At 36.8% G+C, this 27,955-nt stretch overlaps 1 long non-coding RNA gene across 1 annotated transcript in view; it reads left to right on the top strand.

Annotated features, from left to right (window-relative positions):
- The window catches only part of LOC148224036 (uncharacterized), a 173,372-nt gene that overhangs the window by 118,052 nt on the left and 27,365 nt on the right, over window positions 1-27,955 (top strand). Inside the window, exon 5 of the long non-coding RNA XR_015803346.1 lies at window positions 27,722-27,792. This is a non-coding gene — a long non-coding RNA (uncharacterized LOC148224036). The remainder of the gene's footprint in view (window positions 1-27,721; window positions 27,793-27,955) is intronic.

The raw sequence follows: 27,955 nt of genomic DNA, 5'->3' as shown, positions 1-27,955 counted from the left end.
CTTCCAGCTGGAAGAAGGATGTCATGGCTGGGAGAACAGTATCTCAGAGTTCTCCTACTCAAGGTTCCCAGTCATGCTTTAGTGTGGATCAGAACAAAACATAGAGGGGGTACTACACAGTACTTCTTTACGTGTTTGCAGTCACACCAGGTGTGCTTCATCTGATTCACAACCACAGTGGGACCCTGCAGTTTTCAGCTTTGCAGACAGAATGCTGCTGGTTTTACAGCATTTAACTATATATATATATATAGTTATATATATATATATATAGCATTTAGCTATGGTTTCGTAGATAGAAATGATCAGGGGGTAGAACTGCATTAACTAAGCAGAATTGTGACTTGTGAAATAGAAATCTCTGAGTTAACAGTGCTCATGAGCCAAGTTTTGGAATCTGTCAGGGTTATATTTTTCACGGTTCTTTTTTGAGAATGTGGAGACACTTGATTTCAAAATGAATTGTCTAAAATGGGGCCTGTAGAGCGTATTACTTGTTTAAGAGATGCATTGTATTTATTCCCTTTCATTTTGATATATATACATTTCAATATCTTGAAATACGAAACACATGAATATATAAAGTATCTTTGGACCTCTCCAAGAGAGATTTCCTATCTTATGCTTTCAAAATAATGTACTTTTTCAAAGTGGGGTAATTTAAGGGCAATTACACCTTTCTCATAGAAAAGATCAGTAAAGTTACTCACATCACTACCTATTTATCCTTGTCTCAGTGAAATTGCTTTGTTTTAAAAATAGGCAAAGAAAATAAAAAGAACAACATGTTACCTGTTACTGGAATATATGGCTACTCATAATCTCACTGGAAGATCCATCGTGTATTATTTTAGGTGTGGGAAGTGAAATACACATTCCGTGGGAAAAAGCAGAACTTTTAGGACATATTTGCAAGTTTCCCCACATAAATATGCCTTGAGGCCATCCTCCCCCTATTTTTTTTATTCCAGTTCTGGAATTAAATTCTGTCCTAGGTTAAATAAGTATTTTTACTGCTTAATTCACTGGTGTCAGGTGTTATCACTTGTACCAAGACTGTCTTCCTCTGGAGCTGTTCTGTGATGGAAACGAGTGTTCTTTATGAAGTAGGACAGATCCAGTGATTCATGACAGCAGCTTCTAGCAAATACAGATATTTCATAATGAAAAGAAACACTATATGTGAAAAAAAAAATGAAGGAGACATTCTTGTTATAGGAATTTGTAATATAATTAGAAGGAAGAAAATGTGCTTCGTAGAGAAACAGCAACAAAGAGAAGAAAAATCAATAAATCAAAAGGTAATGGGATCTGCACAGGCTATGGAGCCATATCTAACAACTGCCAGCATTGGAGTCCTTGAGAGTAATATTGTAGCTGTTACCTGCTAAATGGTAAGAAATCTGAGAAATGCAAAGATGGAAATGAAGCAGCTCAGAGCAGAGCCAAGCACCATACTCTATCTGCCCAAACAAGGGAAATGTACAACACTAATCCATTAAAAGCTCCCATAATGATAATAACCCAAATTAGAGCAATGCTTTGTGACCTCTGGTGTAAGCCCTGGAGCCCAGTAGATCTCACATTATGAAAAAGAGCTTGAGCAGCAAGCTGAGCATTCATACTTTGAAGATGTGATTTTTCTGGACCACCTCCATTTCAGCTATTGGAGTAACATGCAGGAAGCAGAGAATAGATCCCTTTAGAATAACATTTACCACTGAAGCAAAAGCATAGTCAAAGTAGATGTATTCTGCATTTTCCTCCTCTAAAGCCTCCCTCAATAGAAGAAAACAAGGGAAAAGCATGGCTGGTTCCCCATCCAGCTGACAGAAAGTCTGTAGGGCGTGCCATCAGACGACATATGTTTTCTTATTACCTAGGGTTTTTAGCTTTAGTTTGGGCTTGATGATATTTCTATTTGCTTGGTTTTTTGTTCTGGAATGCACAAGTAATTTTAAAACCGTTTTAAGGAAGAGGGGGGAGTACAGTTTGAATTATTTACTTTTTTTCTTTTCTCTTTGCAAGAAGGCCTATGGAATTTGGCATCTTAACCCAGCCTTGCCTGATGTGATCACAAACACAGTTAAATTTTTATTAAAATGTTTTGAATCTTTCAAACATGATATTGATAACTGAAATGGAGCAAAGAGACAGTAGCATCTGGTTTTAATGAACATGGTCTGCTTATACTTGAAAGCAAAACCATGCAGGAAAAGACTGGAAATTCTTGTTCAGAGAATCAAAGTGCAATAATGTTTTTCAATACCTGACATCTGTATGCTTAGAATGACCTGGGTGACTTCACTCAACCAATTGTTCATATTTTTTAGATTAAAATGCCACATTTAGATCTGAAATAAAGTTGGTGCTTTTTCTTTTTTTTTTTCCCCAGCCTGTTGTGTACTTTTTTTTTTTTTTTTTTTTTTTTTTGTGTGTGTGTGTGTACTTACCAAACCTCATTGCTTTAAGCTGTATTGTACCTTTTTGGCTGGTGACCTTCTTCAATATAGTACATATCAAACTACTTTTATTTAGAAATATAGGTTCCTGTTACTACATTGTAGTCTAAACAAACAAGGCAACAATCCCTTTGTGAGGATTTTTCTCCTATGTGTATTAACATGTAGAATAACAGAATTGCCTGAAACAACCTCCTAAACCACAGGCCCATATAAAACCCAACCTTGTCAGGGGAAATGGTCAGGGCATTGTCAAAACAGATTCTGCAAGAGGCCTCCCTGCCTCACTGCCTCCAACTCAAGTTTCTTAGCAGCACTTCAGCCCAGGATTTTCATGGACATGCTGCAAAACATTAGGGTTTGAACTAGGGCTTGAACTTTTTTATCAGAGCAGTAGTGATAGAATGTTCTAATTCAGCTTCCTGCCTCTTTTCTTGGAACTCAGCTTGCTTACGTGAGGTGAGTGAACGTGTTTGGAAATGCAGCCTAGATATCTGTTCTGGTTTTGTAGTACAAGCTCTTCCCAGTCAAGATAGTGATGATTTTAAATAAATAATAATAATTTTTATAACCCAACCACATTCTCTGTCTTCACAGCTAAATCCTTTCTTGGATTAAGAGAACAAATCACTGAGGTTTGTAGCAGAACAATATAAGGCTGTGAACAACTACAGGAAAGATGTAGTGGACCCTTTTCATACCACAGAGAAATTTAATGCATGGTAAATGCATTTAACTGTGAAGAATACACCAGGTCCTTGAAAACGGTAATTTAAATTCCATTTATTCTACTTTTGTCATTCCACTTATTTTAGCATTATATTGTCCTTATACTGGAATTTGAATTAAAAGTTTGGAAAAGAATAAATGCTTTTGACCATAAGCACTTACCCATTGTCTGTATTTTGAAGTTTTTCACATAAAAGGCAGAGGATAAGTGCCCCAATTAGTTAGCAATATCCAAATTCCTAAAGTTTTCAGCTCTTAAAGCTTTAGTAAAAGTGGCTTTCAGTTACCACTAATAGCTTCTTTGAATCCTTTTGTTTTAGTCCCAAAGCTGAGAAATCAATGAAGTTGGCCAGTTTGATTAAATAGTTTTCTGAAGTCAAACTATTGTAAAGTTAGCCTTTAAAAACAAATATGCTGCATCGCCTTTGACCATTTACAGTTTTTCTTTGGCTCCACCAAGCATGTGGATGTCTAATCAGGGGATTATCAAGTAGACTAGAGAAATATAACAAAGTTCTGTGCTCTAGTAAATATTTGTATAGCACAAGCCTGGAGAAAGTCCATGTTATATTTTACTGTTGATAATTTAATAACTCTGTGGCACTCCTGAAATTGTACAGTAAATGTCAAGATGTGTCAAATGAGGTATCCTGTAAAATTTAATCTCATACTTAAGATGATGTGCATGCATGGGTAGGTAACAATGTCATTGGAAAATATGTTTTGCAAGTAATATTTAGGGCATTTATTTGAATTTTGCCAGGAAATAAAGTGAGCAATGGCCTTCCAGCTGATAGTTAGTAACAATGACAACATAAGTGACAAACAGAATAACTCATGCAGAAATAGTCCAGTCTATCAAATGATCATGAGGGCAACCAACAGATTTCATAGAACAGTCAAAAGATCTGTGATTTCCTCCTGCTACAGAAAAGAGCCCATTCAGTAAACAATTGATAAAATGAAGTGAATCTGTGTTGCTTGTGTTTAAGGGGTAGCATACAGCACGCTGTCTGCCACAGTAGTTTGTTTGCACCGAAATTAAGCAATAATGATTGAGGCACAGAGCATTTCCTGGGGATTAATGACCGTCTGAGGGGAGCTGATGGCCCAAGGAACATCCTGGCCATTAACCCCAGCCAGTCATTAATCCAAAGGAAATGCCCTACCCCAAGATCTTTATTACTCTTAGAAAATGAAAATTAAGAAAAACAAACCAGTAAGGACCTAGGTATTTGTTCTGAAGGGTGAAGTTTCAAATCATTTAGTGTATGCAGATTTTGATTAAATTAATACCTTACCAGTTATTTAGCTGGAGTGCTTGGTTCTCTCCAAAGCATCTTGGTATCATCTAGGCCTACAGAGGCAAACTAGAGGAACATTATCTTTTTTTCACCTTTATTTATCTTTTTCTCAGTATGGAAGGCAACTTATGTCTAATTGTAATGTGATTTAAGTAAGGTGTACTTTAAATAAGTATCTTTAAATAGTCTCTATTGTGTTAAGAATCTAGAGTAAGTGCTGGCAGACCACCAATCAGACCTAGGCACTACTCCTGTTATATTTATACCCTTCTTTTCCTAGTTTTGGAAGTAGTAGACCATCTATAACTTTATAAGCAAAAGTAGCTGTAAATGTGACATTACACAAAAAATTATTATTCAAAAAATGTTTGTATTGGATTTCTTGAAGAAAATTGTAAGTTAAGTTCTTAGATGTTTGTTTCCTCTGTTTTTTTTTCCTGAGCTGGAGAGTGCTTCAGAAAATTAAAAAAAAAAAAAACAAAACCAAAAAAGATGGCTGTTCTTCAAATAGAAATTTACCAGACTTAATGGTCTACCTCTAGCCGTGTCTAATAGGAAGAGAGAGGCTGGAATAGAAGTTCTAGTGATGTAACTTAGTTAGTCATACACTAACCAGTATAAGCCTGAGATTTGTACACAATTTTTAGGGGTTTTGTGGGGATATGCTATAGTACAACTGAATTCTGAAATTTTTTTTCTTGTTTTCTTAAAAGGCAGATGTATGTGGTCCATACAGTTCAAAAACAAATAGTTAATTTACAAATAAAAATCTCCATATAGATGAATCCTAAGAATTTGGCTAAATATGAGGAAGACAAATTGATGAAGATAAAGGTCCACAAAGAATTTGAGGCAAGATGCCTTTTTTAAAAAATTCCCTTGCAATTACAATGCAATTTAAATTAATTTGTTATAAAGATATGTTGTGCTTTCTGTATGTCATTAATTTTATATCAATATAATATGAATTATGCATTATTTTCAAAAGTGAATGTAAAACTATACTTAGCAGTAGTTGTGGGAGAGTGTCCTGGGGGACTGTAATCTGGGGGACTACTGGCTTACTGCCAATTAGGCAGAAAACTGAAATCCAATTCTTGCATTTTCATCCATATAAGTATGAAGATGTGGAATAGAAATCTTCTAATAAAGAGTTCTTCATTCTAGCAGGCAAGGTTGGAAGTCAGCACAACTGATAGCTTAGCTAGAAAAATGTTGACTTCAACTAAATGTTATTTCGAGGAGAGAAGGTAAGTAACCTTTGGAGCAGTACAAGAGCAGGACAGTCACTGAACATCTTTGAATTACACTTTATTTCTTACTTTCATCCATTTATTTCTAGAAGATATGCTCTATTTTAAACCAGATTTATTTATTTAAACTCCAGAGAGTCCTTGACCGATGCTATTCATGAGATCAGACAGGATGATTGCAATGGTTTGTTCTGCCCTATTAACCTGCTCCTAGGTTGTTGTGCAATACTGAGAAAATTGCTTTTTCCCTATTCTTCAGTAGTATCTCCATGTCTAAAAAAACCCCATATAAATACTTATATTTTATTTTTAATTCTTCAAAGGGAACCAGGCATATAATTTAGGAATATTATGATAAAATGACCTCTCTTGTATATGTCATTGATACAAAGATTTAGTCATTAGTCAAACAGAGCTAAGAAAATGTTAACTCATAAACTTCAATGATTATAGTGCTGAAGCTATGGAGAAAGGTTTTTACATAAATACATTCTTTTGGTTAGTAGAATTTGCAGTGACTTTACTGGGACCAGGAATAAATGTTTAAATAAATATAATGTTGTACCTGAATATATTTGTCATCTCCTGTTAACATTGAAATGAGCATTCAAATCACTGTAAAGATATTAGGACTTGGTTCAAAACTGATGGAATTTGCCCTGTTTGGTGTGGAGAGTCTTTCAGATAAACTCACTGGGATTTGGATCAAGATCCTGTTTTGGAATCTTTAGTCTTGTATGCATTTTAGAGGTATTTCCAAACTAGTACAGATTACAGCAGAGTTCTTTGTTTTCCCTGCTTTATACTGACTACAAAAGGAATTACTTCTGTTTGGGTACTTGACATCCCCACTACTTCCTTTAGAACAAGAGCTATTCTAGATGTAGAAAGCTACATAAATCAGGTTTGTAATAAATATAGTTCAAATCTGCATGCTGTATAGTAAAAGTGGAAGAAATAGTATAATCTTTCTAGCAAACTTAATTAAAAAATGAAAACAGCTTATTTATTAATTTGAAGAGGAAACAACTAGCTTCAATTTAAGTTCTTATTCCACTCCTACTCAGGATGCTATTCATTAGGAAAGACCTTCAAGTAGTGTTAAAATTGGGGAATGTATAGTAAATGCTAGTTTGGCACTTGCAAATCTAAACATGATATTCTATGTTTCTGAAAACACACAGATACGAAGGTACAAGCAATGTCATTCCACGCTGAGGGCTGGGGCTCACTTCCCCATCCTGCCATTCTCATGTCGTGCTTGTGGCACAGTAAACTTGAAACACCAATATTATTTATAGAAAGAGAAAGGTCTGGGAAGGCACCAGAGCCACTGAGCCTCTAGTTATTCAGTGGAGAGGGGTGAAGGCAGAGATGCATGTTGAATTACTGCCATAAGATGTTTGAGACATGAGTACTTGGTTCTGTTAGAGCAGCACAAGTCCCTCTCCCAGCATAACTTCAAGAATAACATGAGTTTCAGTAGGTTTCTTTGATGTTTGGTTTGTTGTGGTTTTGTTGGTTTTGTTGGGGATTCTTTTGTTATTGTTTTTTTTTAAGTCTTCCAGTGGCCATGACAACCTCCAAAACAAGATATCTATTACTAGTGCTCACACATTGGGCATGCAAAGTACATAGTCCTTCTTCCATTATAGAGGACTCTAACTTTTCCTCTGCTGTGATTAGTAGAGGCCATAATTGTCTCAGAGGGATAAAGGGACACTAACTCTTCCCTTGAGTCTTGACCACTACAGATTAATTCCTTGGAGCAAGTATGGACAGTGTTATCAGACTTGGCAATGAAACCTTCCCTCTAGCAGCAAGAGACCCAGGAGCTTACCAGTGCTAGAATAATCTGTTATGGACTGACTAATTTTTTCCCTACAAACTATTAATACTGTTCATGAAGCATGAGACAAAACTCCAGTTCCACACATTTTCCTGTTTTTTTCTAGACATAGAACAAATCTTCAAACGTTGATTTTCCCAAAACAGCTTCAGAACAATTATTCTAGCTGCTCTTCATACATACACGTCCATTTTTTTTCCAGCCTGCAGTGATAACTTGCTTTACAAAAGATTTGAATCTTTTTAGGCAGAGGATAGTGGATTCTGCAAGTACTAGACTAGAAATAAAAAGTAGTGGTAATCTAACCCTTTGCCATATCTTCAAAAAACAGAAGCTGTCGTTACTATTGCATTGGTTTTTGAAGCTGATCTCAAATGCCTACAAACTGGACAGAGATCCTCAGGATCTCATGGTTAGGCAGGAATTAAGGTCTGATGAGCTGCTGTGCTCTGTGGTAACTGATGTGTTTAGAGACAGGCACTCAAGGCTCTTAAAAATGAAAACTGAGGTGCTTTTAGAGTTTGATTATATTTGGTGGGAGCTGAAGAGCCATTTCATGATTGGCTAAATTCTACCTGAATTTTTAATTATATTTCTGTATCTTTTTTTAAAGTCTGACTGTGACTGTTCACTGAATAAAGATCAAAAATCACACCTTGCACAGCTACTATATATGTCAAAAATCCACTGCTTTTGGTTTTCAATTGAACATCAAAGCACTGAAAAGAGCATCTTCACAGAGTTCACTGATGTTCTTTAACAGGATGGTCTGTAAATAGTCTAAAGGTTTGCTTACTGTGTTAGGTACATGGCTTGCATCACGAGCATAGAGTGTATTTCCTTTCTTAATCAGGAATCTCAACATATTTTGGGAAAGAAGGGAAATTTAAATTATCAGGTGCTAATTTTTTGTCTCAGAACGAGAAGCAGTTAGGCTGAGTTGTTCCTCTCTGTACAGGACATGCTGACCATCTTGAAGGTCTTTTCCAACTTAAATTATTCTAGATTCTATGACCTGAAACAGTTTGCACTTTGTCTTCAAGGTAATTGAACCAATTCTAAATTCATATTGCTGTTTTCAAAATATGTCTCATTTTTCAGTCATGTAGACAAGTGAACTGTAAACCAGAACAAAAACTGATCAAACCAATGTGAAAAACTAATTTTCTGCATACAAGGAAACTGGAAGCACAGCCTTTGGAATAAGTGTCTTCACTGTATGTGTAAGGGAAAGCTGGGACTGTCTGGGGACCAGCAACTCCCACTCTGAGCTTTTTGCACCCTGAGAAAAAGATGTATTGTGTTAATTTTAGGTTGGTAAGATAAAGATGCAAAAGTCACATAGATGCTCTTAAAATATATTCCAACTATTTATCAGGGCATAAAATAGTTGTAAAATCCTGCTAGGATTCCTTCTCAAGTAAACCCTCTCTCTCATCATCAAATAAAACTTTTACAGGGATGAAGCTTGTAGCCATAAATGTGCTCCTGTGTTAAACATAGCTACCCTTTAGAACCATCTCAAGATACTTCTGTGTCTTGAGATGTAAGCCCTCATTTTCAATTTGTGGTAGATGTTAGGAACAGGAGGGTATCTCTTTCTATATATATTAATTCATGTAACTTAATTCTGCAGGATGGCACACATTTACTCATGGGTTAAGATTATAATTGCATTTCAAAGCAGTTCTCTTGAAACATTCTAAAACAGATTATGTTCTTAAAAACTCTGTTCTTTACTTTGCATGTTTTAGTACTACATCCCATTAAAGCAGTGTTTGAAGTTACTAGGATTTGTTAAAAATTTGATCATGCCTAAGCAGATAAGAGATTATATGCTTTATGTATATATTTGAAGGATTTGTTCCAGCTTGGATACAGTGTATTAATTGGCCACCTACAGTGAACAGCAGTGTTTAATATTTAGAACCCTTTTCCTCATTGTTTTCCAGGCAGAAGAGCATGTAAGTATTCTTTTAACTAAATTTGCTAACTTTCTGGAACACATTTAAACAATGTGTGCTACTTGTGTCATATTACATTAACTTCACTTCTACAGACAGGTTGTATACATATGTAATAAATAGCCCCTCAGGGATCAGATCTAGATTAACTGAGAAAAACGTACTCTGCTGTACGTTAAGTAATTTACAATATCTCAGTAAACATTAGAAAAGACATGTTTGTCTCACCAGAACAGGTTAACAGTGCCTGCAGACTCAGTAATGATTGTTGAATGTTAAACTATCAAGTGGAAAGTTATAATCACTTTAAATAGTCTAATTTTTTCCCCTAAAACACCAGACTATCTGGAGTTTGATACCATGATGTCTGTAATAACACTGAATGTTTATGATACAGATTGAAAGTAGTGAAGAAAGACACCAGTTCTGCAAAGGATCTAAACAGAGTGACTTAAAACTGAGAGGGAGGCTTGGAGAGAAAACTTGTTTAAGTGGGTAATCTTTTATTTAAATATTATTCCTTTTAAATTAAATTACAATATCTACAGTTAGAGATGAAGCATGTTTTAGGCATGCCAGTTTTATTTACGTATGACAAAATCCCTGTAGCCTCTCTATTTCTATCAGCTCAGTTCTGCCTGGTAATTATTTAGACAGACGTGTGGTAAGTGTGCTATCAGTGGCTTTGGTTTTTATTGCTCCAGTTCTAGTATAATTAACAAAAACTGTTCTAAGTAAGCATGTGAAGGTTACTTCAGCAAACTTCTGATGTTTAACATGGACATTCATTGCAGCTCTAGAACTCAGTTGTCATATCTGCCAGATATTGAAGAAAGTAACATATATATGTGGTACAGCACGAAGTAAAAATTGTCTTTTCTTCATGTTAAATCCATGAAGCTGCTGGCTACATTGATTGGCTGTGTAGATGAAAGTTTTCCCTAAAAAAGGAGCACTCACCACATGGCACTCATGTAAGCTTAGGATAAACCACATAACATAAGAAGTGCAGTGATTTCTGAATTTAGCCTAGCTGCCTTGTCTCTGATACACAGAGGGAGATAGAAAGTAGGCTAAATTCCAAATGAGGAAGCATGTTTAGAATGCTGTCTTAATTGATCATTTAAGGACAATCATCTTAATTGTTTAATTACATTATTTAACTGTCTTAAACTCAGGCAAGAGGCCCACCAGCATAGAGAAATAACAAACTGTAGTAAGAGTGGCTGGAGCAGAGGACCAAAAGCCCTGGATTCTGGAGAAGCCATTTAACATTGTTTGCTTGTCCTGAACTAGAAATAATAAATACTTCATTATATTCAATCATTGGAGATCCTAAGACAAGCAACACTGTACTACAAATAATCATTATTATTTCATTATATATTAGCTTTGCAACAAAAACAATGGAATGCTTTTCTACGTGGAGCAAAGGTAATTCAATGTGCACTGTGTAGGAACTTTGGTTCCTACACCTTAGTGTGTATTAATTGCGTATGGAAATGTCAAAGCCACTGAAAAGCAGTTGATGCAAATGTTCATAAACATTGTGGCTACTAAGTTAAAAACCAAGGTGTTGTATTTATTTAGTCACTTAGTCTGATCTTAGAGAAGCAGCTTGATTCATTGTACATGTACTGTTTGAGGGGAGAGGAAAAGTGTTTAAAAGAAGACTGTAAAAGTAAGCGGGAAGAAGACTGAGAGAGGGACACAAATTTAAGGGAGGACTGGTGAGGGATCATTCTGTAGAGCTGCTATCAGCTGGGGTCATAATCCCTGAGTCTCAGGTAGGCCTGACTCTCTCTGCTGTCCTGCTCCATTTGTCTGCAAAGAACAATGGAAAAAAACACAGACTGTTGTCAGCTGAGGGCCTGACCTAGGGACAAATATGTCAGGCTTTGACACAAGCTCAAACGTGGAGTTCAGTGAAATTTACCTACAGATTATACTTTGCAGTTTTCCTCTGCAGCTGAGGGAATTCTGTGCTTTCCTTGTTTACTGACTCCTTTCTATCCAGGGAATAACTGGAATCCAAGACAGAAGTGTTGTATAGTGCCAATAATCAAATATACAGGTTCATCTGCAATGAAATGTAGTGCCTTTATTAAAAGAAAAAAAAAATAGAGGAAAACCAGAGAGAGAGAGAGAAGTGCTTTTTACAAAGATATTAATAACTTTAAAAATTCATGACATTGATTTTTAAAGAATGCTGAGTTGTGTTTTATCATACCAAAAATGAGAAAGTAAATTAGAAACCTACCATGAACTCAAGAATTATGTGGACACAATCCCTGTTACTTTAAAGTGAGATATAAATCCAGAGATTTCTCATGCCATCATTTTGTAAATAATTACAGTTCTGCTGAATCTGTTGTATAAAGTTTACATGGGAGGTTCAGTGCACCCTTGCTCTTGTTTAGAACATTGGGAACCACCAGAGAGATGTTGACATATGGCTGCACTGTTTTAGTGCACGAGACATCGACTACATGGGAGCATAATAAACAGGAGCATAAAGACAGGTTTGTGCAAGCAGTTTGGATTGACCTTTTTGGCAGCTGAAATCCATCTTGAGTACATGGTGCTGATGTGGACAGACATGTAAACCTCATCTTGTTACCACAACTACCAGTTTTACAAATATATTCCTATGCTCAAAATGTACATCATTCAAAGTAAAGTGATTTTAAATGGGAGAGGGATTGCAGCAGCAACAATTCACAGTAAGACAGAACAGAAACTTTCTCTTAAGTTTGTGAAATTACCTCCACTGATAAATAAAGAGTTAGGTAAATGTGTTTTACACCAATAGAAATTCTTATAATAATGTCAGGGTGATTAATATATTAATATTAATATTAATATTTAATATTAATATTTAATGTATTCTTTCCCTAGCAAAATATTTGACTAATTGATACACTATTTTAACTTTGGCATTTAAAAAGAACAATCTATTGTTCTTTCAATAAGCAGTTCTAATGTAAGCATTTTCCAAATTATGACTATTTTCATAAATACCTTTTACTTTTGAACAAGAGTCTCTGAATCTGGTCTACAGCAGTGTTCTTAGAAACAGACTGAATCCATTGTAATGCATTTTTGAAGGAACATTTTTAAAGAACTTAATACTTTCTTTTGAAAACTATCTAACATAGCCAAATTTCTTTTAACAAGTCTTAATCTACTGTTGCATACCAAAGTATGAGGCTCTTTGTATAGCCAGAGTAGTGTTTTGGATTTAAGACTATAAGGTAATCACTTGTTGTGATAATAAATTTTAAGGTTCAATCTTAACTGATGGGATGTAGGGAAATGCCACCTCACAGTTTTAAGTGCTCATTAGGTCCTCAGTGATTTCTTGTTAAATCAGTGGAAGCACTGTGCACATGATGTGTGGATATTGCCCATCAGTTCTAAATAGTTACACAATAACGAGAGTACACCTTTAACTTGTGAACATACCTGCAGTATTGTGAGTAGCATACTCCTAACGGGTTTCCTAAATTTATCAACTCACCTGTTAGTAAAATCTTGAAATCAGCAAAAATAAGATGAAAAAAATTCTTATTGTTATAATTCTAAGGAGCAGTGAAGATGCAGAGGAAGGTGGCAAAAGAGTAATTACTCAATCAGGCACAATAGAGAAGCTGGTTAGCAAGATGCATTCCTTGGATATCACAAGGTATCTTTAAAACAGGAGTGGCTGGTACTATCTCATCATAACCACACCCTTAGCTTTACCCTTGGGTTTTTGGAAGAACTTTTATGGAAAGAGGGTCTATATTTAATGTATGTGCTTGTGCATGTTGGAAACAGTGATGAGGTAGTAGTCCAGAGTAGTTGAAATTTAGTGTACACCTAGTCACACTTAATACAGAGTTACAGAGTGAGCAACATCTTTCTTATATTGAAGTGTTATTGCAGTGTAAACTGGTTTTCACAGTCTGTTGTAATAATACACTCTCTTAATCTTTTATTTAGAAATACAGAAAACATGAACCTTTAATGACTGACTTATCTCAGTCCTGCAACAAGTGCACTCTTTCGTACTCTTCAATACAATTAGTAATACTACAGTTTTGTCTAGAATTTGTGGCCTGAAAGTGCCACAGATTCAACCTTGAAATGTGGCGGTTTCAGAGGTTTTTAAGTCAACATAATCACAGAATGGCTGAGGCTGGAAAGGGCCTCTGGAGGGCACCTGTTCCAAGGCAGGGCTCAAGCAGGGGCACCTGGAGCCAGTTAGGCAGGACCCTTGTGCTGGTGCTCACTTTTAAACCCGATGTTCAGAGGGAGCTTCTTGCACTGTCCTTTCACTGGGCACCAATATAGAGAGCCTTGATTCATCTTCTGTGTGCCCTCCCACCAGGTATTTATATATACATTGATAAAACACACCCCACATACTCTGAGCCTTCTCTTCTCCAAGCAGTGCAGCCCCAGCTCTCTCTAAGCCTTTACTGGCATGGGAGGTGCTTGCATTTTTTATGAATTGTATTATGTGTGTTGATTTGCATCACGTAAAGATGTGACTTATGCTCCTGTGCTGTTCCTGGAACTTGCTCAGTGGAGGTAGAAGACCTCTGTATTTGCTCAGGAAAGCTTCTGACACTTCCGATTTCTGTGATTTGGGTTTTGCTGTTGCTGGTACTCATTGTTACAAAAAGACACCAGTATAGTATAGGTTGTCAGATACTATTCTTTCATTTAAACATCCTGAATCTTATGTTCATTTGCAAAGGTATGCAATGGAAATCAATGTGCTTCTTCTGATTGTTGTGTATTGTAACCTTGTATCATTTTCTCGTCCATACATCTGCGCAAGAGGCCTGGTGCTATGTTGCTGGTAGCACATGTTATTTAAGGATTAAACCATATCCTTTTTTTCTTCAGAAGGACAAACAAAATACATTAAAATTTCTGTATTCTGGGAGTGGCAGAGTTAAACTCAATTGAAAGCTCTGAACTTTGATTAGGACAGCAGGCAGAGGGGGAAAATGAGAGGGGAAGATTGGCCCTTTTTCCCTCACCTGAACCTTTAAGGCTCCCTTCTCCTTACCTTGAGAAAGCCTTTCTTTCCTTCCCTTACACATATTGCATTACCCTACCCTGGGCTCATGCCAGATTTTGGAGAGCATGTACTCATGCCAGATTCTGGAGAGAATATTTGGCCTCACAATGTTTGCATTGTGTTTGTTCATTACGAGTGAGAGTGCTTTGAAAGTGGCCACATTTGAATCTGTAGCTGTCCTTGTATGAAGCAGGCCTATGAAATGCTCTATGTTGCTGATGTTCATACACATTTGGACAAAGCAAGTATATTTTTATATGGTTTTAATTTTAAAATCATTGAAGTGGTATCCTTGGTTCTTGCTGCTAGTGAAGTCTAGTATTGCTGTCCTCACTTGAGCAAATCTCCCAGTGAGATCAACACGAATTGTCCCTAAGGAAAAGGTTAAAAAATTGGCTAATAGAAGCCAAAAAGGAGCTGTGCTTCATGCAGCTTCTCTTGGTAACTGCATCAGTTGGAAATCTCAAGTATTAGAGATCTTTTGAGTGCTCCAGTTTCAGGGAGAACACGCTGTATGAGCTCTAAGAATGTCTTTTGCTGGTGAGGAAAACACATGTATAAAGATGTTAAAAGCCGGCTGTTCCCCTGGAATTAGTAAAATCTTAAATTTTACACAGTTCTACATTTTTCCACTGAGGGATTTTTATTTATTGTTATTCTGGTTAAAGTGGTACTTAATCCATCAGTAAGAATTCCATGATAAAATTCAGGCTGTGCCTTGAGTGACCTGTCAGAAACTGTATATCTTATTGCTAGGAATCTTTTGAGACTTGGGATTTGATTTTTCTCCTGCACATATATGAGATGTCTTTGGCAAAGGTCACATAAGTTTTAACCCACAATATTAAGTCACAAATGAAATGGATTTAAGTGGTCTTGCCCTACTCCCCTGTGAGTGCTTGCTCACATCTCAAAACCACCGTATAATTTGTCACAATTCAACATGATTATCTGTCTTTGCTCAGGAGGACTATAACAGCTAAAGAGAAAGTTATATTGCAGGTAAGGATATAGGATTACTGGTAGAGTCGATTGAAAGAGCTTTCTAAACTCTGGTCTAAACCTATGTGACCCTAGCTTAGTTTCTTTTATTTCCTCTTTTCTTTTCTTTCTTTTCTTTTTTTTCTTTTTTTCTTTTTTTTCGGTCCTGTTGTCCTTCAGCTTTTTAGATTTGTTTTTTACATTTTTCTTTACTGGTGTTTGGTTTTTTTTTTTTTTTATTGTGCTTAAAAATACCCTAGATTGCACCAAAAATGCCAACCCAAAATAGGGTAGGGAACAAAGGTTCAGCTGACAGTGTGTAAATAGACCCAGCAATCCCTGATTCAGCTGTCCTCCCTGCTCAGCACAGTTTTTCAGCATGTAGACAGTGAAGCATGTAAATGTTATTTTCTAAACGCTGCATGTCCAAATGATCTAGACGGGATCGTGGAACAGAACCTGGTTTGAAAAGCTGCTCTCCCAGCCGCTCCCCCTGCCCGCCCACCGGGGGGCTTTGAGAAGCAGGGCATGTTCGAGTTGCCAATCAAGCTCTTATGTAAAGTCCCGCTAAAGTTCAGTGCACTTTTTAAAGTATTTCGGGGTTTGGTACATTTTAAAGAAACACTCCTTAGCATAATGAGCTGTGCATATCTTCTCCATGTTCATTAGTTGCATGCTAATGGCTATGTTTAAAATTCCTTCTTATCTTGTTTTCTGATTGATGGGAACTTGAACCAACCTCTAGACTTCCAGACCTTGCTCAGTTACTGTTGTATTCATTTGCAGAATAAATCATTTGATGTGAAAAGTATTGTGCACTATTCTGATTCCTTGTTCAATTCTATATTATATATCATTTATCAACATCCATTTCAATTTCTCTGAGTATCTGATGAGGTTCTATATGGTATGACAGCCTCTATTATTTAACAGACCAGCAGGATTTTTTACCTTCTGCTGTTGCAACATAGGACAAAGGAATTGCATGCCGCTCTTTTTATTTTTGTCTGCTTTTCTTCTTTGCTATAGCTACTTGGATTAAAAGACAAACAAACAAACAAATCTCTGTGGACTTCAAAGAGATCAGATTTTTTTTAAAAAAAGGCACATAATTTCTTAAAGCTAAGCTGTTTTGCTGTGTTTCTCTCCTGTTTTTCTTTTCTTCCCCCCTTTTTTTTTTTTTAATTCTGAAAAGAAATAGCAGGCTGTAGGCACTGCCTGTGGCTTGCTAGCCTTGCTTCTTGTGTGGTCTGTGCAGACTTTATGATTTATTCAGCTAATGGGAAAGGAGCATGACCCCCAGTGGCCACAGAAAGAGAGCTGCATGTGGGTTTAATGCTTTCACCACAAAAATGTCTGCTATGACTAAGCTGTGTGGCTGAAGTCACTGTCTGAATGGTGCTAAAAAGGAACTTAGGCATTAAGTGTGCACTATTTACTATAGATTGGCTCTTGGGATTAGGCCAAGGGTTTCTTACTCAGTTTCAAAGAATAGCATGGAAGCTGCTAGGAAAATTAGAGCTGTGCAATTTATTTTTACCAGTCTCCCCAGTGAGTGACCCAGTGAAGGATTTGCCTCATAACACTTTTTTTCATCAGTTACCAAAGAGCAATTCAAAATGTACCGGTTTGTTCGGGAGTTTTACGGGGCTTATTGTTTATATTTTCCCATCTTCTACTTTTGTTCATGTTAACATGACTTTCTAACAATATTTTTCTTCATGTATTGCTTAGAACTGTAGAGGAAAACAGGTTTGGACAACATTTGAGCATCATTGCTTGAGACCAGTTATAGTACTATCTCTGATTAAAAGGATGAAACTGTGGGCTAAATTAGGAATGTGCCCTTGTCTTTGCTCATGAGAGCTGCAGAACCACAAATTCTTCATTGGGAAGAAATTGAAATCTTATTTTATTATGGCAACACTGCCACTAGGTCTACTTGATTTTGTTGACTTTTAAGGGCAGGTTAAAATGCTCTTTATCTATTTTCCTACTGACAGCTAACTGTCTTCACATGGATGTATTAAAAAACAAACCCACCACCACTACCCGTATTGAGAGAAAAAATTGTGCTTTGTAGTCTTTAAAAAGCATTTAGAAATTCTGCTTTCCCAGCACTAAGAGCCATGTGTGAAACCCAGTGGAGCATTAAAAATTAATCACGAACACTTTGCTAGTGGTTTGTTTGTTTGTTTTCTGAAAAATATTCTTTGTTATCTGAAAATGGTGAGCACACCTCTTAACAACTAAATATTGAAGAGAAAGAAGGGAAAAAATACAGAGCTAAGAACTGATATTCCAGATTCATTCTGTTCTTCCACAGTTTGATCTTAGTCAGCTCCAGCAGCAATAACTTCAGCATAATGAAAAGCAAGATTTGTTGCCACTATTTAATGAAGTTATTGAAACATGTAGAGAAAGAAAATATAAAATTAAGTATAAAATGTATTATATTCTTTTAGTATCGAATATCTGACAGGGTAAAGTGGACAATTTTTGTCACTAAGTTTTGGAAAATGGGAAAAATATAAATTAAGCAGATTTTATGTAAATAAAAATACTTCATGTGCGTGTATGTATTTGCATTTTGTCTTGCTGTCTTGTAGATTTTTTTACTTGTAGCCAAAATTTTAAAATCTAGATGACAAATGTTAAGATCCTAAATGGTATTTCTGCACACAGGCAGAAATTTCTATAAATTTCTATAAATGCTGAGAACCCACAAAACAGAAGTCACTTAAGTGAAAGAGTACTGCAAGTGTTTTGCAGTTTTAAAATTCAAGCCATTTTGACTTTTAAATAATATTGGGGAAAAAATGTCATGCAACATTTCTTTTTGGAGAAAGTAAAGTATGAACATCACTTGAAAGATTATATACATAGGAAAATATGGTGAATTCTTTGGTGAATAATACTTAGGTGAAAAAGGCTAGGAATATTAATTTTGCGTTTTAAAAGAATATATTTTGGTTTTACATTTTGAAATAATCTTTCCTGTACAGCAGTTCTTTTGTTTTAATGAATTCAAAAAAATCATTTTTATCTTGTCAGATGGAACCCCTAGAAATCACTTGTTAAACTGAAACACTTTTGAAAAAAAATATTTTTTCCCTTTAGACAAGAACTGAAAGAAGTTATTCATAAAGTTCTGTTTCATAATCTTAAGGCAGAGAGGTTTGAAATTTTTGCTTGACTCTGGTTTGAAGTTTATCCTTCCAGTCCAGTTTTCTGGGATGTCTGAAATAAGGGTCAAATTCTCAAGGTGGAAGACTTCCTGCTGTGCTTAGTTTATTCCTGATTCTTGCACAACCAGGAAGAAAAAATGTGAAGAAATGAGCAGTGATGCTGTTATCTAAGCACAGCAATTTGTGAAAATGGAGTGAAGGGGTTCTGCAGTAGAGGATTAGGCCTGGTTTTAACCTTATAAACGTTTGTATTTCCTGCCTAGAGGAGGGCTCTGACTTCATGCTGCCCTGTAACCCAAGACTAGAATGATGTGGTGATTGTACCATGAGAGAATTTGACAAGCTGTTGCTTTGGGTTATACCAGCATATTTGCAGGACTGCTGTACCTTGTGGAGAAGTTCCCCTCTGCAGGCTGTGGGGGATGGTAAGGAGAACTGTACAAGAGCAGTGGGAGTAATAATCCTAAAAGTCTCCTTACCTACAGCAAGCAAACTGGTGTGTGTGGTGTGCAGCACAGATGCCTTGTCAGCAAGACGCAGGGGAGAGGGACAGCTGGACGTGTCTGGCGTGCAGGTGTTTCAGCTGGTATTCACACTGGCTACTGGCAAACAGATTTTTTTTCTCCTTTTTAATTTTTTTTTCTTCAATTTCTTTTTCTGGTGGAGGAGGAAGAGACAGTGGGAGGTAAAGAAAGAAGAGGGATCACCCACAGTCATTTCCCAGAATGGAAGAGGAGAAAAAGCAACACATCAGCTCAACCCCTGTTTACACATAGAACTGGCTCAACTTTCTTTTTCAAGTATAAATCAAATGGTACAGACTTGGGATGTTTTTCTCTCTCCTATGAAGACAGCTTCTTCTCCTTCTTTTTTTTTTTTTTTTTTTTTTTTTTTTTTTATTGACTTATGAGGATTGTGTTGATACTCCAGGAGTTCTAAATAGCAAGTTGTAAACTTGACTGGGCTTTTTTGACCGAAAGTAACAATTTTCTTTTCAGTAGGTTTCTTTTTCCCTGGAAGGTCATGTAGTGACTTATGTCACTAAGAACTGCTTCAGTGACATAAAGTGGTTACACATTCAGTAGCTTTAGACCCTTCCTTGGGAGCATTTTATCTGAGGAAAATATTTTCCAGATTATCATGACCTCACCGGCCTTCTGTGACTGAAGCGTGAAGGGCATGGAGAAGTTATTTGAATTCTGAAATTCTTGACAGTGATTTCTGAAGTGATTGACAGCTGGTAAAAGTTAGAGTAGCTCTTGGGATATTCTCACCTAAGTCAAGCTAAAGACCAACTCAGAGAAGTTGTAGGGATCTGCAAGCTTAACTTTACTTTTCTGTGCAATTCAGGCTTTTGATAATGAGGCCCTAGTATAAATTACTGGGGTCTGCCTGCACTCAAATATTACAAAGACATTTCTCATAATTTTGAAGATATTTTTGGTTGGTTTGGTTTGTTGTTGTTGTTGCTGTTGTTTTGTTGTTGTTTTTGTTTCCTCTCATGTAAATGTAGCAGTCAGCAATCAGGTTTTTCATCTATATTGGACACGTGCCATTTAGTCCTACATCTGTTCTCTGACAGTAGCTAGTTTCAGATGCCTTGAAGGGGAGTATGTAGCAATGCAAATTATTATTTCTGTTATTGTATTTGCTACAGTACAGTATTACTACCAGATGCCATATAGAGGTTGCATCCCTCCTCATTTGGGATATGCATTATACTTAAATCTTATCAACTCTTTTTCAGTTTTGTAAGGCTGCGTTTGAACCATCCCTTAGAGTAGAGAAAATCATGATGTGTTTCCTCAGTTTGTTCCCCTTTGGTTCCCATTCTATCAGCATCATTTCCCATAGAGCTTGGTTTTGCTCTTGAGTCAAAGGGCAGACTTTTCTCATGATTCTCTGTTAGCTGGTCATAAGATCTGAATGATTTTGATCGTTTAGTTTATGGGAACATTGACTTCCATGTCACTGAAAGCTAAGCTAAGATGTCTTTGCTTGCTGGAATTTCTGATACAGTTTTAGAGTGGCTATTATGGTTAAGTTATTATAATAACAGCCAGGGCTCTATCCTGTTTCTTCATCATTGAGGCTTGCTTTCCTTCTCCATGGAGCTGCTGTATTAATATCATACAGTAGTTTGGTGAACAAGTTTGCTGTAGCACAGATTATTATATGCATCTTCTTGGACCAAACTAGAACTAATATAACATAAGTCAGTGATGTCATTGTTCTGGAGAATGCCCTCTAAACAACTGGGAGTTTTGGTCTTCACCAAATATGCTGACATATTTAGTCACATGGATGTTACTGTCTATGCTATAATTGCTTGGATTTATGTAGGTCTTCAGGAGACAAGTGATTTGGGTCTGATTTTTGGTTCTCATAGAATATTCTTGAGAGTGTCGCATTCTGGTTGGTGTCCAATTTCTTCTCATTGGAATGTGTGTATGAATATTCCCTAAGCAGACAAGTGATCTGTGCAGCCTAATTACTTCTCACTTCCTTAAACAATTTCAGATCTTTAGATGAAAGTTACTATGAAAGCTGTTCTATGGATTTTTCACCTAGTTTAGAATTAGTTCTTCCAAATCTAGAATCAGTTGTTTTCATTGGGAAATGCTAGGTGCAGACCCTGATACTGTAATTTCCTCACATAACTTACTGCTTCTTTTTTTGCTTTGCCTTTTTAATATATTTTCTGTTCATTGCCTTTATCTTCGTTTTTGCATGTAGACATTTATCTCCCCTATGGCAATTTTCCAAATGTATTCTACAGTCTCAGAACAGGTTGATCACTTCATTTCCCCTATCTATCCTTTTGAGACTATTCTGCAATACATAAGTCTAAAACTAACCAATACCCTTTTTCTTTGCCAGAATGTGCTCCTGTCTCTTTCAGTCCTGTCCAGGAGTTTATTCTCCCTTACATCAGGTCTAGCAGCCTGTGCTGCTGTCAGGGTGTCAGCTCATCCAGCATCACTCATTTCTTGGTGGGGGAACACAGGATTTTGCCATTGGAGCAGCTCACTGAACTGATTCAGCCGGGGGCCTCGGGATCTTTGCTTCCTAATGGAACTGGAGAGAGGGAGAGAGCATTCAGCTCACGGGTTGGGGGTGGGGGGAGCAGGATTTCCCCTTTTGGCAGCCACCTGCAGCTAGACCAGATTATGTATAATGTCAAGCCACATTCTTAAACAACTCACAGTGTTTCTGATCTAGTGAGACCGGAGTGTTTGATGTGCTTAGTGGAGATTTGACTTTTCAAATAGGTCTGGCAGCAAGTACTAAAAAGCAGGTGTCCTCCAGATTGGTGTATTACTTACATAGCCAAGAGAAGGCTTCACAGAAGGACAGCTACTAGAAAAAAAACAATAATAAAACAAATAAGACACCATTAGTTTAAATGGGCAAAAGTCCACAAAGGAAAGGACCTGGCAGCTGACACCAATATTATTACTGGCTGAAAAGAGATTTAAACTTTTTGGCAACAACAAATGTCAGAGAACTGGATTTGAACAGGTGAAATTTATTATAACCTTTGGACACAAATAGTCACAGATCAGTGTGGGTGTTCAAATAATGGGGACTATCTGCAGCAATAGGTAAAGAAGAGAATCAGAGTATATAAAATTGTCATTGCAAGAAAGTACAGGGAAGAAGTGAGGTTTTCCTAATAATATGAGTCACAGAAAATCAGTGGGAATTGGGTGCCTTCTTTTCTCTTTTGAAAAGCCTCTAGCCAAGCTCCCCGAAATGACACTACTGAGGAAATGTGATCTTCCTCTGATCTTGTAAATGCAAACCTGTTCAAAGCACAGGAAAGTTATGTATTTCAGGGCCTTCAGGAAGGTGGAGGAGAACAACTACCAAAGAAGTAAAGATTTTAAGGACGAGAGAAATTAATGTTGTACTCAATAAATATGAACCTTGGGTTTACAGCATTGATGGCAAACTGTCAGCTGAGACTTTAAAATGGCATTTTTTCTTGCTCTGTCTAAAAACCAAGGAAAAATGGCATGTTTTTTAAAAGCAGGATTTCACCTATTTTTCTTTTTTCTCTTCCTATGCTTCAGGAAGATGTGTCAAGCATAAACTGTTCTGCTCATCCTTTTGTTCAAAATGCAATGTATCAATTCAGTTTCTACATACCATATTGTATGCATTGAACTTGATGTGTTATCAAATAATCTCTGTTCCCAATCCTAATAAAAATATTTGAAAATTAATGTGTATGGTAATATAGATTCATATATCAGATGGAATAAGTTATTAAACTAAATATATTTCAACTGGGCAGAATTCAGTTTCTGTTCTCAAGAAAATACGGTGTGCAGCTGTTTTTTAATCTGCTTTCTATGTTGAAATGTGTACTGATACATATTCTTGTCTTGTTTTTGTTCTGCCTTAGGACAGCACTGGGGATAAATTACTCTATCTGAATGGACCATTTCCTATTAAAATACTTAAATAAACATAGGAGAAACTAGCATATATGCAGGCACCTAGGTACTCATATTTACATAAGCTTAGTCACTCAGAGTTGGTAATTTTTTTTTCTTTTCCTTTTTGAGTGGAAGAAATATTATATCATCTGCTTTTGAAATAGTGGTGTGGTTTTTTGTTGGGTTTTTTTTCGGTTTGAGGGATTTAATTGTTCAGGGTTGGGAGGTTTGGATGTTTTTGTGCTTGTTTTTGTTGTTTTTTTTTTTTACTGTGGTATGCTCAAACACTGGCACAGATTGCCCAGTGAGGTTATGGAGTCTCTGCCCTTGGATATACTTAAAAACCCAACTAGACATGGTTCTGGGCAACCTGCTCTAGGTGATCCTGCTTGAGCAGGAAGTCCTCCGGAGATCCCTTCCAACCTCAGGAATTCTGTGGCTTTTAACTGGAGACGTACTTATATTCTTTTTTTTTTTTTAGCTAGGTGTTTTTTCTAGCACAGAGAGAAAAATAAGTCAAGGGAGGGAGGGTTTTATAAAGAAGTTTAAAAACTGAGAAATGGCAGAAAGAAATACAAGTGAACAATATGCATCCTATCGAGCTTATGGTTGATGTGCTGAGGAGCAGTGAGAACTTGGAAGGGCAAAAGCACATCTGGCAAAGCTGGTCTTTCCAGAATGGTGGAAAGGTATAAAAGCTCTTCATAATGAAGAAAGTATGAGGCAGTAATATTTTTGGTTAGTTTTTTTATTTAGCTTTCTCTGTGTTTTTAGATTTTTCAAGGACACTTCTTTCAACAACATCTGGTTTTCTCGGTTTTACCAAAGAGTGAGTCTTGTTTTTCTGAAAAGCTGAAAATGCTACTTACTGTACATGGATTACTGATCTTTCCAAAGCTGCTCACAGCTGACACACACAGATCTGTCGAGTGAGTCATAAAGCCCAGTCAGCTGTATCTTTTGCTTGTTCCTAGGTGAGATTTAGTGGATACTCACTTTGTAGACTTTGAAAGCTGGCCAGGAGCTTTGACAAAAAACAACCTGAATGTTGCTGCTAAAAAAACCCCCAAAAAGCAGCATTGGAAAGTTGCTTTTTCATAATCTAAATGACATTTTCTGCTGCAAGCAGGTGAAATTATGTTGTCAGGAAAACCCTTCCACTACTATATGGTGAGATTTGTGATGGGTAGAAGATTGTATTTTGAAATAGCATTGTGTTGGCATGACAAGGCTTTAAATTTTTATTCTTTAGGAGGAGTAGAATTTGCATTGGAAGAAGACAGCTTCCCTTAAGGAAGCTGTGGGTCGTGTGAGATTGAGTTATATTGGACAACCTGACTCCTCTTTCATCTTTTCATGTCTGTAACTGTGCTATCAGGGATTTAGATGGAAGCTCCTTTAAAGATGGGTGTTTTCTTCCATGGTAGAGTAGGAAGTTGGGTAAGTCAGTTAAAGAAAGAACACCTCATATACCTGCCAGGGCTATGAATTTCTTCTCCTCTCAGTATATCTTGTTTCTTTAGAGCAACTGGATGGACTCTGTGTTGCTTGCCAGTGGAGAGGAACTCAGTCTCTATATAAGCTTCCTAATACTAAGTCTTTTTAAAAGGCTGCAGTTCAGATGTTCTACATTTTGAAACCTTTTATTCTATGCTTTTATCATTCATTGTATTTTTCTCTTTTGTTTGAGCTCCAAATTTACTTGTAAGTATTTTACACTTTGGAAAAATTGTCAAAGGTTAAAAGGTAAATGCTTAGAATTAAGAACTTCATTCTGCATTTGGCAGAGCCTTGTTTCTTTGAACTATTAAATTATAATAGGCCTGATTCTTACTTAGCCAACTAATCCATGTTTTTAAAATGTTGGGTATCTACTGCTTTTTCCCTAAACAAGCAAAGTTCATAACACTAGTTGATCTCGATGGGAATTACACAACAGACAAAATTTTAGATATCAGATATTTTAGATATTATGCCTCTGGTACACCAGGGCACTGAAAATTTTTTGTTTTTCTTTGAAAATGCCATTTGATTACTGTCTGGAATGTCACCTACACACACATGTGGTTTCTGGATGCCAAATACTTTTTCAGAATAAAAATGCAGGAGATGGCCAAAGGTTCAAGGTCAAGTGCAAAGTAGGACAGGAGAGGGAGGACATCATTTTCAAGTGCCTCTTGGTAAAATAACCAGAGAAGACAGTAAGCCATTCATAAGGATTAAGGCTAATGGGTGAAAGTAAATTGTTTTAATTAGGTTTCTGAGTTTTAATCCAAAACAAAACTTGCAAGAGGCATATTGTAGATAGCAGCATTTGATCCTACCCTATTAAATACATTTTCAGCATCTCAAGAAAAAGCAGCAATGGGTCATCATCTCTCACCTCTCATAATATCTGTAGCACTCTTCTTAAATTATCAGCTGCCTCCCTGCCTGGCATGAAACTGCCTTGATCTTGATTTACAATGGTGGTAATGCTTTTGTTTAGTCTCGTGGTTAGCCATTTAGTAAATATTTTTAAGACTACATTTAACAAAGATACAGAATGATAGTCCTTACATTTACTGAGACTTTATCAGGTTTCAGAGCACACAGATTCTCCTTCACTTTTCATTGATAATGGTATTGCACCTTTACCTGGTTTTGTGCAAAGCATTTTGGAGGCACTGTTTTAGGTTAAAGTAGGGTTTCTGACATATATCCCCAATCAGTCCAATTGCCAGACTCCAACTACTGCACCATTTAATTCAATTTGTACAAGTACAGTTGCATATTCCTTTCAGTTTGGCACACATATGGCAGCAGATAGCAGTGCCCCAGTGGAGCTTAGAGAGAGGCAGTGAATAGCCATAAAATTTGGAAGAATAGGCAAGAGAAACATGTAATTCTTTAAGCACTTTCTATAGTGGTCCAAAATATGGTGTAGGCAAAGAACAGAACTTATCTCTCCTTTCTGGTATTTCCAAGGAACTCTTCATGAGCCTAAAAAACATGTGAATGATGTGGACAGGGACATGAAGTTAGCACTTTGCCATAACTGGGGTTGTCCAAAAGCTAAAAGCAGCCGAAGCTTTCCTCAAGTGCGCAGTCTTTGGGACTCCAGGAAAAAAACCAGGATGCATTTATCTGCATATCTTCTCTTCCTCTAGATCATTATTCAATGGCACTTGGATTAGTTTTGTTTGCAATCAGTTCTACCACATTTAGACCAACTCCAAATGTGTCCTCAAGTATGTTAAAAATTCAGCTGAAGAAACTTAAATTGAGTAGTGAAAGTTCTGAAGATTTTCAATAGCAGTTTTTAATAGAACCATTGCTTTTTCTAGGTCAAGTGGTTGCAAAAAGTGATGGTCAAACTTGTTTGAACCCTACATTAATGAATTCCAGTTTTTAATGGTTCTAAAAAGTTCTGTGGTATTTTGTTGTGTAATCAATAGTCTATGCATCTCAAATGTTTATATAATTTAGCAACATTTTACAGTTGAAGGCCTTTCATAGAACTCAGTCACTTGTAATGCATCTCACTGTCTGATTGGGTGGGACATACAGGAACTAAGTGGCCATCCTCTGAAGAGAATCATGAAATGTTTTTTTAGTTTGGAGAGACACTAATGAAAATTCTGGATGTAGTGCTTTAATCTTTATCAAGACTATATTTTGAAATTAGGATTTCCCAAAAGAGGGTGATCTAAAGCTTAGCAAACACACTGTTACTGAAAGTACCCCTCACGACTTATTCCTAGGGATGATCCTGCAGTTAGTGGTTTTGAAAGAGTTAAACCCTTTACTTCTGAGAAAACATTTGCTTTTAGAGTAATTCCTTATCTTTCAGCAGTATTCAAGGAAACTGGGTGAGAGAACATACTATAATATTGAATAAGAAGGAGCTAAAGGAAAGCTTCCTTCATTTTCTTGCTTTCCTTGCCAGCCTGCATTGCAGCTCCAACCTTCTTTTCCCTGGCAGGAAGGAGAAAAGAAGAAAAAAAGCAGTGGATTCCTCAGCATAACTTCCTCTGTTCCTTGAAGTTTAGCCACTGGTCTAATCTCTGAAAGTTTTTCCTGGCTTGCATTGACTTGCTGCTCAGACAATGAGCACTTTTTTAACCTGTCAGGAGCTGAATTGCTTGCCCTGCCATCAGGCTGACAGTGTGCTGCTGTTTCTGAGACTGCTCTGTTCCTGAGATGCAGCGCTGACACAAATCTGTACAAGGGCTGATTTTATGAGTGCCCCAGTGGAATCCCCTTCAACCGCTGGCTACTTAGTAAGGTTCAGTGAATACTCAAGGGGAGACTCCTTGGCAATGGATTTTGCCTTTTGCAGGAATTCTGTGTTGGAATTTTTAATATAGGATGGCTCTGTCGGGCTGTGTGCTCTTTTTAAAAAAAATCACTCAGCTTGCAGTTAAAGTTCTGTTTATGTTTCAGTGTTTAAAGCTGTTCCTTATCTCTTCTATGCTCTTTATCATTTGCAGGTCTGAGGGAGATGGAAAAGACCTGCTGGGTTTCAGGGAGGGAGGCAGGCAAGCCAGAAGCAGAGCTAAAGGTAGGCTTGGTCCTCAAGAGCAAATAACACAGTAAAGAATGACATTTCCCACAATAAATGTGCCCCCTACTGCAGGAATTTCAACCAGAAATTTTATATATATATACATATATACACACTCCTGCCTGTGTGTGTGTAAATATAGGCTTCGTGACTGCTGAAA

The sequence above is a fragment of the Sturnus vulgaris genome, chromosome 4 (genome assembly GCF_052056855.1).
Source record: "Sturnus vulgaris isolate bStuVul1 chromosome 4, bStuVul1.hap1, whole genome shotgun sequence".
Taxonomy (NCBI): Eukaryota; Metazoa; Chordata; class Aves; order Passeriformes; family Sturnidae; genus Sturnus; species Sturnus vulgaris.
The sequence above is the reverse complement of the archived record's forward strand: the minus strand, read 5'-3'. Positions and strand labels throughout refer to the sequence as shown.